Source organism: Sciurus vulgaris, assembly GCF_902686455.1.
Source record: "Sciurus vulgaris genome assembly, chromosome: 12".
NCBI lineage: Eukaryota > Metazoa > Chordata > Mammalia > Rodentia > Sciuridae > Sciurus > Sciurus vulgaris.
In genome coordinates, this window is record NC_136473.1 from 11314684 (window position 1) to 11330942 (window position 16259).

Below are 16259 nucleotides of genomic sequence, written 5' to 3' on the forward strand. Positions count from 1 at the left end.
CATTAGTCTACTTTTAAGCTAAATACTATTGTGAATTATAGTAGTGGTTCCAAAAAGAAAACTTTGTTGAGATTTGTCATTCTGTATCGTTAGAGCCAGTTAATGAGGAAGCCATCTGGGAAACTGGCCATAGACAAGTCTTTAGGTGTGTATCTAAACAGCTCCAAACTATACAGGTGTATGTCTGCAAAATAAAAAGTAGTCCTGCTTCCATAAAAGCAGGTAGTGCTTGCTCTTGAGTGAAAATTTTAGATAATAATTATTATCTTAAAATACATGGTAACCCAGACCTTCCTCAATTATTTTTGTGATATGCATTATTTATGTATTTACTATTTTTCTGTATGTGAATGATTTGACTTCAAGTAAGGATGAAATTGTGGAAATCAGTCTTTCCAATGTCAAGAGTATCCTGTAGCTACAGGAGTCAGAACAGTGTGGTACTGGTGAAGGAGTAAACTCATAGGGTAAAGGAACAAACAGAACACCCAGCCACAGATCTATACAGTAACCCTCAACCTGTTTTCAACAAAGGTACAGAAGCAACTCAATGAAGGGAAGAGCCTTTTCAACAAATTATGCTGGAAAAAGTGGACATCCACAGAGGGGAAGATGAACCTTGGCTAATGTGTCATACCTTAAGCAAATACTAAGTCAAACATTAAAGAAACTAGGAGAAAAATTGGAAGTATATAGAAATAGGGAAAGAATCCTAAGACTTGAAACCAAAAGCATGATCCATAAAACAGAAAATTTATAAATTGGACTTCTCCAAAATAAAAAACATTGTTACAAAATGCTAGCAAAATAAATTAAACTTTTGCAAATAGTTTGTGGTATTTCTTGACCTCCATACCACCTAAGCTATTTCTTCATAATAAATTAGAATACTTTTTCTGAGCAGGCAAAGCAATATGAAATGAATCAGATCTCCTCATTCTTGAGGTATTCTCTATTCATCAGCCAAAATTAAATAACTTTGAAGCAAGCTTAGATTCTGTTAATAATTATTAAAAAATGAAAAATAGATAATTTGTAAGATGAAAAATCCTAAAGGGTAAAGGGAGAATTCTTTGGCCTTACTCCTATTGATAGCACAATCAGCTATGGCATTCATTTCTATAATAGACAAACTGAGTGGATAAGGAGTCATCACAAAGGTAGCTCACTAAGTTTAGTAGTTCCAATTGAAACATTGAGGAATTCCCAGACTCTAGGCATGGTTGGTCCCCAACTACTTCAATTTTAAAAGAACTTCGTGTTTGAATGAGGATGTTCCAAAATAACCATTTCTTAAATAAATGGAGTTTAAACAGCAAGACTTATGGATGCTAGGAAGTTGTTATCCACTCAAAAATTATATGTGTGTATGTATATATATATATGTTTATATATTCATGTATAATTTAATAATAATAGTATTATATATACATATATCCATATTTTACATAGCGTTTCAAGGAAATCTAGTTGAATTTGAGAAAAAAGTAAGGAAGAGCTTAAGCACTTTCAAAAGACAATTGAGAAGAATATTACCATGTTCCATGAAGGAAAAAAGCATAAAACTCATCAGACACAAAGAAAATCCATGAAAAATTTAATTTCATTAAGAGAAAAGCTGTTTTCACAATACAAAATCCAAAATGTTGAAAACAATTTGGGAGTAGACACTTCAACAAATATATCTGAATCTGAAATTAATTAATATCCAGAATATATAAATGTACTAGATTGATTAATAAAATAACCCCCAATACCTTTCATCCCCCACACCTCCCATCTTTATTTTATGAATGTATATCTTGTGTTCAGAGGTAGAAGTTATTTGGACACCCCCGGAGTCTTTCCTGGCCTGTAATGTGCACTGTTCAATAGAATTTCCTAGGAGCATGGTGTGCCTGACCCAAGACTAGCCCTGAAAAGGCTTCTTAAGTATACAGTCACTACTGTGGGCTTGTGCACTGTGATGAGGTGAAGCTTGGACTAGTTCCTTGGAGGCTAAACAACTGGGAGCTGGGCACGCCTCACAACAGACTATCAACACCCTCTAGCAGAAGGTGTGCTTTGTTCTACAAACGCAGGACAGTGTTGACTGCAAATACAAGAGCATCCAGCCTAGAACAGAAAACCTTGACTGAGTTCAGGGGAGTCAAGGTGAATTGTGAAACCACAAAATCATGACTGAGATAAATGATTTTCTGTCCAATCTGTATATTTGGGTTGTTTTACCACTGCTGTATATAAGGGTCCAAAACTGTTCTTGCCAACTTGAAAATAAAAAGACAATCAGTTTTAACAAGAATTATTTGAAATGGTGCTTGATGAAAGATAAAATTCGGATTGGATAAATGCATGACTATTTAGCTATATAAGTATCCAAGGTAATGCAAAATAAAACCGTAATAATTTTGAGATTGAAATTTACAGTATTCGATTCCCTCATTTCAGAAAAAGAAAGGTGATGTCACTTGCCCAGGGTTGCAGAATTCATTGTTGATGGAATGCTACATTCCAAATCTCTTTTTTTGATCCAACTTTAAAGCTACCCAGCCATGTAGTCATGGTGTTGTGGAGCAGGAGAAAACCCTTAGGAAGGCACATGCAGCACACATGCAGGGACATGCTGGTACATCTGGTTGGCCTAAAAAAGCTTGAGAGCTTGCAAAGAAGCAAACGGGAGGGAACAGTTTAAAAACCCTGATACCCAGAGGCCCATGTGACCTGCATGTTCTCTGATCCACTCCTCACTGGAACTTGGCCAGGACCACAAGCCCACATCATAGTTTGTAGCAACAGGCAATCAGGGCTGAAGTTCACTCGCACTTTCTATCATGGCACCAAGAACTGGATCAAACAAGAGCACAGGGGAGGTCAATCCTGGAAGGAGAGGCAGAAGTGTCTTATTTCTGAGGTTATGTATTTTGCTTGTTATCAAGCTTTCAAATCAGATAAAGGTGCTCATTGCAAACCCGGGTTCCACAAATGTGCTTCTTGCCATTATCATCTAGAATCTTCTCAAAAATGCAAGTTATCCCCCCTCCCCACCAGTTGGGTGTGCTTTCCAGAAAACTGCATATTTTAAGACTAAAAATACTTTATCAATAAATTTTTCTCAGGTGTGATTTTTATTATCTTTATTATCATTGATCATCTCATTGGATTTCCAAAGCCCTATAGGCAACAAACGTTTTTTGACTTTCAGAAATCTAGAAGTTTGCTCTGGGTGAGATAAGAATGACATTCTACCTACAGTGGACAAGATAGAAAGGTATCAGCTTCTATGAAAAGCACATATTAATAGGAAACTGAATGTTAAAAATAAAAGAAACTTAATAAAACTGTGTGCAGTGTGAATTTTGAGTTGAAAACATCAACATTGATTGTTGATGTTTTTAAGTAAACTTAATATTTCTGTTGTCAGGAAGGGTAAAAAAATTAATAATGTCTCTGAGATGAACTAAAAACCAGATATTGAGTGCTAACTAACTTTGTCCACAATAAGCAAACATAAAAATTCCAGAATTAATTTGGATTGTAGAACACATTGAGCTTTGGATATTGAACTTACAATGAAGCAAAAAGTGGGTCAAAGACACATGAAGCTATGTCTGAAAGTCAACAGAACCAGTTTGGTAGGAATCTCACTGGTAACATTTGCATAGCTTTCAGCATCAAAAGGAATACTGAGTAAAACAATCATAATACATGGAGAATATAAAAATCTATGACTCCATAGAAGAAAATACACAGAATGAGAAAGAGAAAGCAAATGATAATAAAAATATTTATCCCTGTTGATGACGATTTATCATAGTAACTTCTTTCTTAGGACATTCATAATTAAAGGAAAGCTATTAAGATTTACTCTATCCTATAGAGATATTTGTAGCTTATCTTGATTTATAAGTACATATTTATAGTAAAATTTCAGTTAAGAAAAATGAAAGGACTAGTTAAAATGAAAATCATCATTGACAAACCCCAGTGAAATAACTATTTAAGCAAAATCATTGATGGATTCTCAAGTTATATGAAAGTGGGTCATGAAATATGACCTACTGTAGCCAATTATCACCCAACAGTTTAGTAATAATTGCAATAGAGAGAAGCACATGTTTTACAAAGAAGAGATCTAGCTATGAGTAGTCACTTTACCAAATGATCAAAACAAATATTACCAACAGTGTGACCACCTGTCATTATGTGGGTCCTAGAGGGTTGCATTTTGAAGGTTACAGAAACAAAAGGACATTTTCTTGACAGTGTGTTCAACATTGATGTAATAAGGCATTCAGACTTCTAATTTATAGAAACTGGAATAAATAAATAATATCTTTTGTTAAAAGATAAAAATCTAATTACTTTAGAATATTTTACAAACCCTTCCCAGAAAACATGAAAAAAAAAAAATTGGTGAACGTTCTCTTATAAAAGTGCTCAAAAAAGACAAAAGACTGTGTGAACCACAGTTGTACCTGCTTGAAAAAGAAGTGCACCAGACATTTTTGGGAAAAAAAAATGGGAAATTTGATTATGGACTGGATATTAGATGATGAGCTGTTAACTTCCTTAGATCAAATAATACAACCAAAACTATGGAGGAGGAGATTATTAGTCTTAGGAGAAGTTTTCTGAAGTTGGTAAGGGTGAACTGGCAATTTACAATTGAATTTGAACACCTTGAGCAAAATACCACAATAGGCATGGAGAAAAACCCACATTCATTCACCTACATGTCCCAATGTCACACTTTTAGACACCGTGGGAAAACATGGATGTTCTATATCATTTACTCAAACCTTCTAAAGGTGTGAAAGTGGTCATCATGAAAATTGTCCTAAAGCAAATACTACAACACATTCATTTTGAACATTTATATTTGAAACCATGGTTCCATGTTATTCTATGCAAAATACATAAATTATATAGGTGTATTTTCCAACATAGGATCATTACTGATTGACTGCAGTTGTTACAAAGTAACTTAGAGCACAAAACCATGCACATAAGAGATGTGTTTAAACGGTTTGTTGGCAGAAAGCAGCAAGGATGAGCACACCAAGATGTGCTGTGTGTTTTGCTAAATGTTCCTGGATGTGTCCTTCATCCACCATTAATATCTCTGTAAAGAGGTAAGCCCTCCCTCTAACCTGGATGACTTGCATAGATGACTTGCAGTCTCCACTCAGTTTTTCTGTAGCTTATACCTCTAATCCAAAGTCCTGAAATCAGAGGTAACAAGGCAAAGAAATCAAGCCTCCAAACCTCACACATCCCTTACCATTGCTCTTCTCTTATTTTGACTATATTTTTGCTTTCCCATTCCATGTTTTCTGGCCTTTCTTCTTATACAAAATTCTCTCCACAACACATTCACTCACCGGGTCTCTGGTTAGCCTTCGTACCTCAAGGATAAACACACCTTCTCTTTGAGGCGTTATTTTTGACTCCGTCCACCTTGATCACCTAAACCTCACCAAATCCAACACAGCACTATAGTTATGGCCCCTTCTAGTTTCAAGGGATGGGTCATTTCAAGAAAGACTACAGTTTGCACACCTGGTAGGGTATGACCCAGCTGAAGGACATGGCTTCAGAAAGTCTCCATGAGGAAGGAAAGGTGGCCATCAGAACAGTTGAAAGTGCAATTATTGAGAAGCATATACCTGGGTCCTGATCATCTGTCAATCTGAAGGATCTTTGCATTGTCCCTACTTTTAAAAAAAGTAGTCTGAAATGAAAACTTGATCCCTCACAATCAACATTTTATCACTAAAAGCTGTGCAAAATAATCGTACACCTTTTTAAAAGATGTTGCTTAAAAGAAAAACACTTCAAAATCATTGTGGTACTTTATGTTCATTGCTTTAAAAGATTTTTTAAATTACATAGAATTTGACTTATTAAATGTATTATTTACCATCTTAACATTAATTTGTCACCATTATGTGATGACTCTTTGATAGCTGACATTTTATATTTGTAAGTATGCCTTGTTTTATGTTAAGACATTTTAAAGGGTCAAGTATCGCCATTCCAAATTTATTTTCAAACCTAAGAAAGTTTGATAAAGATGGAATTAAAATTTAATCAGTCCCTTCTTTCTTTGATTTCTTGCCCCACTTCAGCTAGCAAGATTACTGCTATTCCTTGAAAAGACAGAGAAGGCCTGACTCTCAGGTCTAGCCCTTGGATAAAATATGTGCAAATTTCCTTTTCATCTGCAGGATATTATTATCGAAAGAGTATTGTCCAGTGTTTCCTGAGCAAAGCTGAGTCCAGCTCCACCCTTCTCAGCCCCAACCCCCATAAGTGACATTTTGTCACCTTCTGGGCTGTCTCCCCTCCCACTTCACTGGCAATTCTCCCACAGGGAAACCTGGTATCCTGCTTTCCAAGGGTTTTGACCCTCAAGCTGCCAGAAGGGAACTTGGACTGTTGGTCACTTTCTCAACATGTGCTACAAATTCCAGAGAACATGCAGTGCATTTCCTTCTTCCTTGACCAATGAATACCTGCTAATGGTTACCTCCCTACGCCTAACAACTCTTCCCACTTCCACCGCAGAAATGACTACAAAAGGGCTGTTATCATCTCCCACGCCCAGCCCGGAACTTCTAGTCAAGTTAGTATTCAGTCCAAATGAATCAGAAGGAAATAATCATGCAAGTAACGGATTGAAGTAGGTGAATGTTGGGGAGAATGACTTTTTAATTTTTTGAACAGGAAAAAAAAAACATGTAATGCTTTTCCTTCCTGAACTAGACACTTAATTCTAGCTGAGTGTGAGCCAGTAAGCAGCATGGATTAAGGAGAAGTGACATGTCCAATCAGCAGCAGCTGCTACATCTCCTGGGTCACTATCTGATGTGGAGGACACTAGCCGAAGTCATGGCAAAGGTCTCCTTGTTAATTTTCACCAGAAAATGGGTAATCTGGGTGGTCAGCAGCACTAAAATGAGAAATAATAATGTGGATGCAATCATTCCATTATTAACGTGGCCGCAAAACAATTCTATTTCCTTTCTACTTGTTATGGTTTGGATGTGGTGTCCCCCAAAAGCTCACATGTGAGACAATGCAAGAAGGTTCAGAGGAGAAATGATTGGGTTGCAAGAGTCTTAACCCAATCAGTGAATTAATCCCAGATGGTGTGTGGCTGGAGGAGGTTGGAATTGGGGCTTGGCTATGGGTATATATTTTGTATCTGGAGAGTGGAGTCTCTCTCTCTCTCTGCTTCCTGATGATGTGACCTGCTTTCCTCTGCCACGCTCTTCCACCATGTTGTTCTGCCTCACCTCAAGCCCTGAGGAATGGATTCGGCCTTCTGTGGACTAAGACCTCTGAAACCATGAGCCCTTAAATAAATCTTTCCTCCTTTGCAATTGTGCTAGTCAGATCCTTTAGTCGGCGCAGTGAAAAAACACTGACTAAAACACTATTGGTGTATAATCTTCCTTTCTTACATTCATGAAAATAACTTTAAAATATATTTTTTAAATAATAAATTATTCACATCATATTCTATTGCCTGGAACTTAACACACAGGACACAGAAAAAATATAGTCAAACATATTCCTCTACACTCAATGAAGCAGAGATAACCACTCATTATTGTCAATTTTTAATGAAGACAGACAATAATTCTGTTCTGTTTTGAGAAGAACTAACCAGCTGTGTGTTCAGAACTAATAAATACTTTCAGGTAATACAGATTGCCAGTAGCAATTATAGTTTCATTTCCTTGATGCATAAATTACATACTAGCTACCTACCACAGGCAAAATATTGTGTCAGACTTGGAATTATATGTAAGTGACATATATAATACTGTGTCCCATCTCCAAAAAAGTGCAATACAGCAAGGTAAATGTCTGTGTAGTAATATCACAAACTTGAAGTGATAGGAAAGGAATTGCTTATTATTAGATATTTAATTGGTGATGAAAACTACTGATTGATTCCCGCTCTCATTTCTTTTTTGTGATCTTCATTTCTTAATCTTAATTCTCCCCTAACTAATAAAATATTAACAGTGAAAATAGTATATCTAGCAACTTTTTAGAACTTATGATGTGCCATGGTGCTAATCCTTATTAATGCAATATCTCATTATCTGTATTAACAATAAAATCTCAGCTGGCAGTAGTAACACAACCTTCCTGACATTCACTCATTAAAATGAATGTCCTTCCTGTGCATCCTAGAAACGTAGATCATGAAGTAGTAGTGAAGTGTTCTGTGAATGGCAAATTCTATGGGCTTTTGCCTCCACATTTTCCTCCAGTTTTATGTCTCTCCTTTAAAACTTTTTATCCTCTTTGTTGATATCTTGTTATCTCAGAAAATTAAAAAACCAAGAGCTCCAATTTGCTTCATCAAGGCTACTTCTTCTGGAAGTAAATTCAGTGTTTGCATCATGAAAAATGTAAACTGTAAAGGTGAGCCACCACTATTGTAAACTTTTCTACTTCAAACCGATCAACTTTTCAGATTCCACATAGCAGTGAGATCATGTAATACGTGTCCCTCTCTGCTTGGATTATTTGTTTAAACATAATGTTCTATAGGTTCATCCATGTTGTTGAAAGAGATAGAATTTCATTTTTTAATGGCGAAGAGCATCCCACTGTATGTATGTAGCACAAGTTTGAAATTCATTCTTACATTGATGGACACTTAGGTTGACTCTATATCTTGGCTATTGCGGATAATGCTACAGTGAACATGGGAGCACTTATCCCTCTTCATTTTAGATATATAACCTGTTGTAGGATTGTTGGTGTTATAGTTTGGATGTGAGGTGTCCCCCAAAAGCTCACGTGTGAGACACTGCAGGAGGTTCAAAGGAGAAACGGTTGGGTTGCAAGAGTCTTAACCCAATCAGTGAATTAATCCCAGATGGGATTAATTGAAGTGGTAGGGTGTGGCTGGAGGAGGTGGGAATTGGGGCATATCTATGGGGTATATATTTTGTGTCTGGAAGAGTGGAGTCTCTCTTTCTGTTTCCTGATCACTGTGATGTGAGCTGCCTTCCATCCACCACCCTCTTCCCCCATCATGTGCAGCCTCACTTTGAGTCCCAGGGAATGGAGCCAGCTTTCTATGGACTAAGACCTCTGAAACTGTGAGCCCTGAGATAAAACTTTTCCTCCTTTATAATAGTTCTTTCCAGATCCGTTAGTCACAGAAGCATAAAAGCTGACTAAAACAGTTAGATCATAGAGGGGAGAAGTGGAGGGGAGAGATTCAGAAGTGGGTACAAAGTTAGATAGGAGAAATAAGTTCTGGCTTAATATTGCACAGTAGGGTGACTGGAATTAGCAATTATGTAGAGTATATTTTAACATAGCTAGAAAAGAGTACTTTGAAAGCACTCACCACACCACAAAGAAATGATAATTGTTCAAAGTGACAGAAATTTTCCTGATTCAATCATTATACAAAGTAGACATATCTAATATCACACTGTACTACTTAACTGTGTGCATTTAGTGTATTATGGTTAATAATGAAGATAATTAAAAACTTTTAATGAAAACTTTTAATGAAAATAGTTAAAAGAAAGAGAAAGATATAAACTATCAAAGATATTAAATGTAAAGAGTCTAGTGAATGAGTCCATGTGACATGATGGGAATTTTTAGCATGGACTCAAGCTTGATGCAATGCCTTTTATCATTAAAAGGAACTGAGCAAGATTAGGGAAAGGTGTAAAACTTTACTTTGGAAACATTTATCTTAACATCTTCAAGGCTCATCCTTGTAGCATAGGACAGAACTTTCCTCTTTTTTAAGACAGTAATATTCATATAAACATGAATAATGATTCATTTATATGATATTCATATATACATGCATATGTGTATCTCATACTCAGGTGAATTAGGTGACATTGGTAATATCCATGGTGTATTTCCACCCAATATTTTAACAGTGAGAAGGATATATAGGTTTAAAGTAAGCAACCATACTGTGTGATCTGGAAAGTTTTATGAAGCAAGGACTGCAGAGGAGAATCTATTACTCCTCTGTGTCAGAAAACAGAGCTGTGGAGAGACTGTAGGATGAGCACCTCTGAAGATTCCTACCACACCCCTACTTCAAACTGGCCTCTGTCATTCTAGTTTTGAGGTACTTTTTTTGTTTTTGTTTTTTTTTTAGGTTAAAAAAGTAGAACATGTATCTATTTGCTTTATAACATTTTTGATTTCACAAAAATTTGGAGGAAACAATATTAAAAAGTTAATCAAAAACATTTGCCCTCAAAACCGTAGGATTGGTTTGTGAATGCTAAATCTCTCCTCTTAAAAACTGTCCTTGCATAGCTTCCTATTTTTATTAGGAAAGTAATAAAAATAAGACTAAAAGCAGTAAGTTGAAATGAAATAGAGATAACTTTATGAAAAAAAAAAAAAAAAGAAAAGCAGCAGGGGTTGGCAAGACTGGCAGCTGAGAGTTTTATAGTGTCAATTTGCAGAAGAGCACTGCAAATCCAATTTGTAGCCTCAGAGCACCTTCCTGCATCTGTGTTTGAAGGGACTTGAAGGAACAGCTCTGTTCTCAGCAGAAAAAATAGCTGTGGACTGCCTCTGAGTTGAAGTCTAGGCTCAATTTTCCTATTGAATAGTCAGCTGGTATCAAGAGGTGTGTTTTAAGCTGGCAAAGAGATGTGGTGAAGCTCAGAAGTGTGAAAGCCTGAGAAAGTGTAAACTAGAATCAGTGTAACCATCTAAGATGTTTGTTTTCTGGCTTAAAAACTTTTTAATTGACATTACTTGGGGGCTTGAAGTACTAGAAGTCATAAAGTTATCTCTATTTCATTTCAGCTTACTGCTTTTAGTCTTACTTTTGAGGTATCTTTTAACAAACATCCTAAATTCCTCCTCAGAGAATATGCCAAGGCAACATGTGCACCAGTCCCTTACAAGCAAACAGCATCATAGCAAATATTTCTGCTTAGTCTATCTAGGATTTTCATGTCCTCTGAAGTCAACTGGAATTCAAAAACCTAATCACAGAAATAGAAAAACAACATGTTTGGATTGTATATTTGACACTCTTGAAAATACAATTTAATCAAACTGAAAGAAATAGAAACACTATTTAAAAGATTTCAAAAGTTTTCTAAAGTTATTAATCAGCAAACACTCAATACATGAAGCCACGAAATAAATATAAACCCATTCCTGTATATACAATATTGAAACAATGTAACACTGGGGCCAAATGAGATCTCAAAGAAACTGGTGATGAAACAAAACTAACATTGTTTTTTTAAAAATAATAGGCTCTTGTATTTTGAAGTCTGAAAAGTCTAAAGATTTTAAAATATTTTAATATATAAGATGATATAATAAGTTGAATGAATACACTTGAACTTCCAAACACAAATAAAACAAGATCAAAGGAAATAAGAGCTGGCTTTTTGGGGATTTTACTGCCTAAATTTGGTATATTTGAAGTATCAAACAATTTTCAGTAATTGCAAACATATTGTGTCAAATAGATCTATAAATACATAATAATATCTTTAAATTTTTTAAAATTTTATTTGTTCTAATTAGTTGTACATGAGAAAGAAGAAACAGAATGTAAAATACCAAAGTTCAAAAACTGATGAATTTTGGTAAGAGAGGCTCATTTCATTCTTTAAATCTTTCTATACACTTAAAAATTCTTGGCCATGCACAGATTCTGCCACAAGGCCCGCTGCCCACCATCTTCAGTGCAGAGGCCCAGCCACCTGGCCCACTGCCCACTATCTCCAGCAAAGAGGCCTGCAGTCTGTGGTCTAGCACCCTTGCTGCAGCTGACCACCTATAAACAAGTGGGGTCACCTTTGCCCACTAGCATTGATAATACCCAACCTGGAGGCCACCATCCATAGTGGGACAGCACCCTTCCTGGGACAGCACATTATCAGGTTCCTCTCAGACTTCAGGTTACTGATGACTAGGAGGTTTGAACAACACAGTATAGTTTTATTGTACAGTTTTTTAAAATTAGTATTATGATTATTCCTACTTTACCTACTATTATTCCTACTTTTTTCTTTTTATTAATATGCCTCTCACTCTATTTTCCTTTTATTTATCTGTTTCCTTGGACACTCTTTCTTTCATCCTTTTCTCATGCTAACTACATATTTCTTTTAATTCTGCTTTCACTATTTCTATGACGTAGTACCTCTATAAACTCACTACTTATTCATTAACATTATATCCTACACCCTTCCCCATCCTCTTTGTCCACCATTAGAAATTGTGGTCCTTATTGCAAACCTATTGGTTATGCTGTAGATAATAATTGAACTCATCATCTCTGTTTATTAAGATGGCATGGTTAACATCTTAATAAGAACTATTAGAGTTAAGGATGCATATTGTTTGTATGCTGATAATACTGATCTCTAACTTCAAGGTGAGATATTAAAAACCTGCAGGGACATTGTAAGTCTATAGGGGAGAAACATGCAATACCTCGAATTCACAATGGTAGAGGGGAAGATACATGAACAACATAAGAAAACAAAGGAAGAAAGTGTCCCAAACAAACCTAGATGCTATATAAATAGAACTCAATGACAGCATGGCAGAAGAAACATCAGAAAGGGAGTTCAGAATGTACAAAACTAAAATGATCCAAGAAGCAAATGATGAGATAAGAGAGCAAATGCAGGCAATGAATAATAACTCCAATAAACAGTAAAAAGAGAAAATGCAGAAAGCAAAAGATCATTTCAATAAACAGAGATTCTGAAAAAAAAGAAATTCTTGAAGTGAAGGAAATAATAAACCAAATTAAAAACTCAATAGAAAGCATAACCAACAGGCTATATCACTTGAAAGACAACTCAGCCAATGAAGACAAAATATGTAATCTTGAAAACAAAGTTGACTACAAAGAGCAGATGATAAGAAATCATGAATGGTACTTCCAAGAATTATGGGATATCATGAGTAAGACCAAATTTAAGAATTATTGGCATTGAGGAAGGCACAGAGATACAAACCAAGGAAATAAATAATCTATTCAATGAAATAATACCAGAAAATTTCCCAAATCTGAGGAATAAAATGGAAAATCAAATACAAGAGGCATACAGGACACCAAATGTACAAAATTACAACATATCCACACCAAGGCACATTATAATTAAAATACCTAACATATAAAACAAAGATAGAATTTTAAAGGCTGAGAGAGAAAAGCATCAGATTACATATGGGGGAAACCAATATGGATATTAGCAGATTTCTCAGCCCAAAGCCTAAAAGCAAGAAGGGCCTAGAATGATACATTTCAAGTTCCGAAAGAAAATGAATGCCAACCAAGAATCCTATACCCAGCAAAACTAACCTTCAGAATTGAGGATGAAATAAAATCCTTTCATGGTAAACAAAAGCTAAAAGAATTTACAAATAGGAAGCCTGTACTGCCTAACATCCTCAGCAAAATATTCCATGAGAAAGAAATAAAAAACAACAATGCAAGTCAGCAAGGGAGGAGCTACCCTAAAGACTAGACAATTAAAGGAGAAAACAAGTGAAGTTAAAAGCCAAAACTAAGCCAAAATGACTGAGAATACAAATCAGATCTCAATAATAACCCTGAATGTTAATGGCCTAAACTCATCAATTAAAAGACATAGATTGGCAGATAGGATTATAAAGAAATACCAACAACATGCTGCCTTCAAGAGACTCATCTCATAGAAAAAATTATCCACAGACTAAAGGTGAAAGGATGGGAAAAAACATACCATGCACACATACTCAGTAAAAAAGTGGGGGTTTCCATCTTCATATCAGACAAAGCAGATGACAAGTCAAAGTTAGTCAAAAAGGATAAGGAAGGACATTTCATACTGCTTAAGGGAAGCATAAATCAGCAAGGCATAAAAATCATAAATATTTATGCCTCAAACAATAGAGCATCCATGCACATTAAACAAATCCTTCTGGATTCTAGGAACCAAATAGACCAAACACAATAATACGGGGTGACTCAACACACCTCTGTCACCATTGGAAAAATCTTTCAAACAAAAATTGAACAAAGAAACCATAGACCTCAATAACACAATCAATAATTTAGACTTAACAGACATATATAGAATATTCCATCCATCAACAAGTGAATACACTTTCTTCTCAGCAGCACTTGGATCCTTCTCTAAAATTGACCATACGTTATGTCACAAAACTACTCTTAGGAAATACAAAAAATCAGAGATATTGCCTTGCATTCTATCAGATATAATGGAATGAAATTAGAAACCAATGATAAAAGAAAAAACAGAAACTACACCAACACCTGGAGACTAAATAATATGATACTGAATGAAGCATGAATAATAAAAGACATCAAGAGGAGGATAAAAAATATTTTAGAGGTAAACTAGAACAATGATACAACATATCAAAATCTCTGGGATGCTATGAAAGCAGTACTAAGGAAAATTCATTGCATGAAGCACATTCAATAAAAGAAGAAAAAGGTCAACAAATAAATGACCTAACATTACAGCTCCAACCTCTAGAAAATGAAGAACACACCAACACCAAAAATAGTAGAAGACGGGAAATAATTAAAATCAGAGTTGAATTTAATGAAATTGAATATAAGAAACAATTCAAAAAATTGACAAAACAAAAAGTTGGTTCTTTGAAAAAATAAACAAAATTGATAAACTCTTAGTCACACTCACAAAGGGAAGCAGAGAAAAACCTCAGATTACTAAAATTCATGATGAAAAAGGAACTATCATGACAGACACTACTGAAATACAAAACATAATTAGAAGTGTTGAAATCTATACTCCAACAAAATAGAAAATCTCAACGACATAGCTTCTAGAGACATATGATTTACCCAAACTGAATCAGGAAGACATACTCAATTTAAACAGATCAATTTCAAGCAGTGAAATAGAAGAAATTATCCAAGCCTACCAACCAAGAGAAGACCAGGACCAGATGTATTCTCAGTCGAGTTCTACAAGACCTTCAAAGAAGAACTCATTCCAATAATCCACAAAGTATTCCATGAATAGAAGAGGAGGGAACCTGTCCAAACTCATTCTGTGAAGCTAATATCAACCTGATACCAAAACCAGACAAAGACAGGTTGAGGAAAGAAAACTTCAGCCTAATATCCCTAATGAACATAAATGCAAAAATTCTTAACAAAATATTAGCAAATTGCATAAAAAAATATTAAAAAGATAGTGCACCACAATTAAGTTGGTTTCATCCCAGGAATGCAAGGTTGGTTCAACATCTGGAAATCTGTAAAGGCTATCAATGCTAAAGTCACGGCCAATGTCATTCAAAATGGAGAAAAACTGAAAGCATTCCCCCTAAAAACTGGAACAAGGCAAGGATGCCCTCTTTCACCACTTCTATTCAACATCGTCCTTGAAACTCTAACCAGAACTATTAGACAGTCCAGAGAAATTAAAGGGATACAAATAGGAAAAGAAGAACTCAAACTTTCACTATTTGAAAAGGACATGATTCTATATTTAGAGGAGCCTTAAAACTCTACCAAAAGACTTCTAGAAGTCATAAATGAATTCAGCAAAGTGACGAATATAAAATCAACACTCATAAATCTAATGCATTTTTATTCATATGTGATGAAATCTTTGAAAGAGAAGTTAGGAAAACTACCCCATTCACAATAACCTCAAAAAAAAAAAATACTTGGGAATCAATCTAATCAAAGAGGTGAAAGAACTCTACAATGAGAATGACAGAACACTAAAGAAAGACGTTAAAGAAAACCTTAGAAGATGGAAAGATCTCACATGTTCTTGGATAGGCAGAATTAATACAGTCAAAATGGCCATACTACCAAGAGTGCTATACAAATTAAATTCCCACTACGTTCCTCATAGAAATACAGAAAGCAATCATGAAATTTATTTGAATGAATAAGAGACCCAGAGTAACTAAAGGAATTTGTAGCAGGAAGAGTGAAGTAGGTGGTATAACATTACCAGACCTTCAACTATCCTACAGAACAACAGTATCAAAAACGGCATGTTATTGGTACCAAAATAGACAGGTAGATCAATGGTACAGAATAGAGGACATGGACACAAACCCAAATAAACACAATTTTCTCATAATATAAAAAGGTGCCAAATCATACAATGGAAAAAAGATTTCCTCTTCACAAATGGTGCTGAGAAAACTGGAAATCCATAGGTAGCAAAATGAAACTAAACCCCTATCTCTGACCCTGCACA

The 16259-nt window shown here is 35.3% G+C and overlaps 1 pseudogene across 1 annotated transcript in view; it reads right to left on the reverse strand.

The window, feature by feature from the left end:
- Positions 1-3198: 3198 nt before the first annotated feature.
- Positions 3199-16259, reverse strand: part of LOC306642117 (aldo-keto reductase family 1 member C2-like) — a 28606-nt pseudogene continuing 15545 nt past the window's right edge. The window contains exon 5 of the transcript XR_013766819.1: positions 3199-3246. The product of XR_013766819.1 is annotated as an aldo-keto reductase family 1 member C2-like (transcript). The remainder of the gene's footprint in view (positions 3247-16259) is intronic.